Source organism: Lissotriton helveticus, chromosome 11 (genome assembly GCF_964261635.1).
Source record: "Lissotriton helveticus chromosome 11, aLisHel1.1, whole genome shotgun sequence".
NCBI classification, from domain to species: Eukaryota; Metazoa; Chordata; class Amphibia; order Caudata; family Salamandridae; genus Lissotriton; species Lissotriton helveticus.
Window position 1 is genome coordinate 9,761,555 of NC_136072.1, and position 4,600 is coordinate 9,766,154.

Sequence of the window (4,600 nt, forward strand, 5' to 3'; positions counted from 1 at the left end):
GATTTATTGCAGTAAATAGCTTCTGTTTTGGAAAATGTCATCCTGGAAACAAACTATACAGTTATGGGAGACTTCAATTATCATTTAGAGTTCAGCACTGACCCCGAAATTCTCTGACTTGAATTTATCATCTTCTATTGGGTCCACTAAAATTAGCAAACAGCCTTTCGAAGTAAATAAATTAATGACTGAGTTTGTTGTCCCATCAGCCGAAGACATTAGAAACTTACTAGAAACTACCACTTTGGGTTTGCAATTTGTCCATGTCCACCCAACATACCACCGTTCTTGAACTTCTGCCACTGACATGCCTGGTTGTTACACTGCCTGCTTCCTGCCACATATTGCGGAATGCAGCGGGTTGATTTCCGGAGCCACAGCTGCTTCCCTGGATACTAGAGGGGTACCGGACTACACTACCCAGTAGCCCGAGCGGCGCGCATGCCACTGTTGTCAGAACACGCGCCAAGAGGTGTTGAAATGGAGACCCGGTCTCCCGCAGTGCGGGACGCCGTTCTTGAACTTCTGCCACTGACCTGCCTGGTTGTTACACTGCCTGCTACCTGCCACATATTGGGGAATGCAGCGGGTCAATTTTCGGAGCCACAGCTGCTTCCCTGGATACTCGAGGGTTGCAGGACTACATTACCCAGTAGCCCGAGCAGTGCATACGCCGCTGTTGTCAGCGCGCACGCCAGGAGGGGCTGAAAGGGAGACCAGGGCTCCCACAGTGCAGGACGCATGCGGGCGCGCCCAAACAAAGGGCGGGCCCATTCAAGCCCGTCAGAGGCAAATGGAGGCCGAGCTGGGCCAGGTTATTAACATCCATAAGATTGGTGGCTTCCAATGGACACTTGCAGAACTGATCCGAACTAAGGGGCCGATTAGGATGGCGGGCGGGTTGCCCCCACCAGGCCAGCGGTACTCACCGCCGGCCTGGCAGGGGCAATCCGTCCGTCATCCGCTCCTGAATGCCCTCTCGCCATATTAGTATGGCTCGGGGGTCCGCGGCGGACGGAAAGACCGTCCAACACTTTTCTGCCCCGGTCGCCTTGCGACTGGGGTGGCGATGGGTTTATATGGTGGCGGTGTCTATCAGACACCGCCAGCCATATTAGCATGGGCATTAAACAATGGCCACAGTAAGGCATGCGGAGACTCCCTGCAGGGGCCCGTTGTGGGCCCCCAGGGACTCCGAGGGGTGGGGGTGCACATGGGGGGTACCTATGGTACCCCCCAGCAGTTCTATGCACAGCATGCCTTCCTGCCATTGTGGCGGGCGGTGCAGAGTGCCCCGCCCGCCACAATGGTAGGAATGCAGGATGCACCCGCCACTGTGGCGGGCGCCTCCTATTGCTGCCCACGGGACCCCCGCCCTTATGGCGGGCGGTCCCTTTCGCAAACAGGGTGGCGGGCGGGCAAAGTCCGCCCGCCATCCTAATGGACCCCTAAGTTATCAAGGTACTGGGCCTGAACTGGGGTGGTTATCTTTTATTTATAACTAGCAGCCCGTCCCAACGTTGTCCGGGTATGAATTGCTGCCGGCCAGTAGTAAATTGTTTTGTAGGATTTCATTTTGATAGCATTTCTTATCTGTGACAGGCCTGTGAAACGCTTTGATTCACAGTGCACTGCTGATGCACTTAAGAGTGCACGTTCAGTAGTGTGTGAACTCGAGTTTCCCTACTTTATTTTTCCTTGCAATATTATTTAGCGCGAACTCGACAACATGGCATGAGCACAATTTACATTACAGAAGAACACATTCATTTGTGGTAGGCACGGGGAGACAAAGCGATTTGCCTGGATCACAGGATGTTGAGCTGTTGCCGAGATTCGAACGTAGCTCCCCAGCTCTAAAGTTTGCAATTCTAGAACTTGTGGCGGGAGGTGTGTCTAAAAGTGTATGTCGGTGCTGGCCATCAATGAGAGAGACCTGTGCATTTTTCAAATCGGTGGTGAAAAAATATGAGTATGTTGCTGGAGATGTGTGCCGCCGTGCCACCAATGTACTTACCGGGGGAGGGTAAACACCCATTATTCTGCAACTTTCTTTCCGCATACCATCACTCCGCATACTTTCATTACAAAAGTACCATGACTCCGCAATGCCATTATAACACATGGCATTACATTTTATATGCTTTTACCATGCATACATTTACAACAAAATTCGTTGTAAATGCATGAATGGTAAAAGCATGTTTTTTTTATGTTTGGATAAGGTAAGTATGGGTATAGGGGTATATGTTTTGGGGTACTGAGGTATATGTTTGGGCTGTTTGGGTATTTTAAGGGTTCAGATATAGTTTTGGGTTATGGGGTATTTTTAGGGTTCAGGGCTAGGTTTGGGTATAGGGGTATTTTTAGGGTTTAGGGGTAGGTTTGGGTTTTGGGGTACAGGGGTATTTTAAGGATTCAGGGCTAGGTTTGGGTTTTGGGGTACAGGGGTATTTTTAGGGTTCAGGGCTAGGCTTGAGTTTTGGGGTACAGGGGTATTTTAGGGTTCAGGGCTAGGCTTGAGTTTTGGGGTACAGGGTTATTTTTAGGGCTCAGGGCTAGGTTTGGGTTATGGGGTACAGGGGTATTTTTAGGGTTCAGGGGTAGGTTTGGGTTTTGGGGTACAGGGGTATTTTAATGGTTCAGGGCTAGGTTTGGGTTTTGGGGTACAGGGGTATTTTAGGGTTCAGGGGTAGGTTTGGGTTTTGGGGTACAGGGGAATTTTTAGGGTTTAGGGATAGGTTTGCGTTTTGGGGTACAGCGTATATTTATAGGGTTAAGATGGGTTAGTGTTTAAGGGTGTTGGGGTATTTTAAGGAGTAAGGGTGGGTTATGATTATGGGGTGCAGGGGTATTCTAAGGGAGCAGGGTGGACACCCGGAGCTGTAATGTACAGAACCTGGGAAGAAAAAACAATGAAATATTGGGCAGAACGCTCGCTTTTTTTCCCGCAATCCTGCGCCCCGCACACGCCGCCCCCAGCACACACCCACAGTACACGATATGAGACATAGCATGAAGGGCGGAATGTACCACACGCCCCCAGCATTTGTCACGCCCCCAGCACATCCCCACAGCACAACACAGACACGCCCACAAGGGACTACTTTGCTGGCACGGTTCTTTTACGTTTTAAATGTATATGGTGGGCGTCTGCATAGCCTATGTCCTTCTGCTGCAACTGCCTATTCCAACGCTGTATTGGGTGTTGTGATTGGTACTGTGGTTCCTGAGATTAGCAAGCGTTATGCAGGAATAAACTAAACGTGCAGACAATTTATAGCGTCACAGTCTCATGAACTTGGGCTTCTGGTCGCAGTGGTGTCTGCAACCCTCGCCAGGGGGTTTGTAAAAACGCCTGTTGCAATCTCACTGTAATGCTGACAAACCTTAACATGTGCAGACAATTTATAGTGCCACAATTCCCGTAAACTGGGGCCTCTGGTCGCAGTGATGCTGGTGTCTTCACGCACTGATTAAACGCCTCATTGATCACTGTAAATCAGCGATTTGGCAGAGACCTGATAAAACCTCAGCACCCAAATTGTTTGCGATGTAGAATTCAATTTTTTATAAATGTGATTTTATAACAGGAGAGACATTTACTGTGAGTGGTGTTAAAGTGGAAACAGCAACAAATATGAAATGACTTCACCCGATGAATATCACAAACTACTGATTCTCTCTCCCCTCCCTCCCTCCCTCCCCCGCCTGCCGCGTCCATGATCCGTTATCAGGTGTTTTTATCAACTATCTCTGCCTCTTGTGAGTCTCCGTAGCTCCGGGGGGAGGAGGGTTAATCCGGGCCTCAGTCCCTGTATTCCTGCGCACTTTAACAGATTCCGAGTAACCACAGGCCTGTTTTATTTATTTTTCTGAGTTGTCGAGGGGCCTTCTTTTTCCCTGTTTATTCATTTATTTGTAGCCCGTCCCGATGTTGTCTGGGAGCAAAAGGCTGCTTCTGGGCCCCCGGCCGCCCCGACGTTAAGGCTGCTTCAGGGCCCCTTGCAATACTGCAGCAATTGTGCCTGCCACCAAATAATGCCATAACACACTAAGCAGCGGGGACACGACTGTAGTGTCCTAGCATGGACACGTTCTAGTGTTCAAGTGTCTGTATTACACTTTACACCCACCCACCACAGACGTCATGGTGTCACATGACGCTGGCAATAAAAGGGGCCGAGCGCACGTGCTCGTGGCCATTCCCACTACCGTCATCTGGTGTCTGTGTCAGGTCATTTACTGCTCCTCACATGTGGGCCCAGGGCCCTCCACCTCCAACTTTACAATGGCGACGAGGCCGGTAGTGCAGCCCCTGCGTGCCACTACCCTCGGCTAAGGAAAAGGGGAAGAGAGCTGCCCATCTAGAGGGCATCCCCTGTGGCGAGGCGCGACGCGCCGAGAAGACCGGTGGGCACGTCGGAGCCCCGCAGTGACCGGGAGGCCCTCAGCAAGCCGACCGGAGCCCACCCGCGTCGACCGCCACCACCGAGTGCACCAAGCAGCTGCGGACCGCCCAGAGCCCACCTGCGACGGCCGCGAGGCTTACGACCCCCACCGGAGAGGTACCCGGGCCGGGCGGAGCCCACCCGCCGCG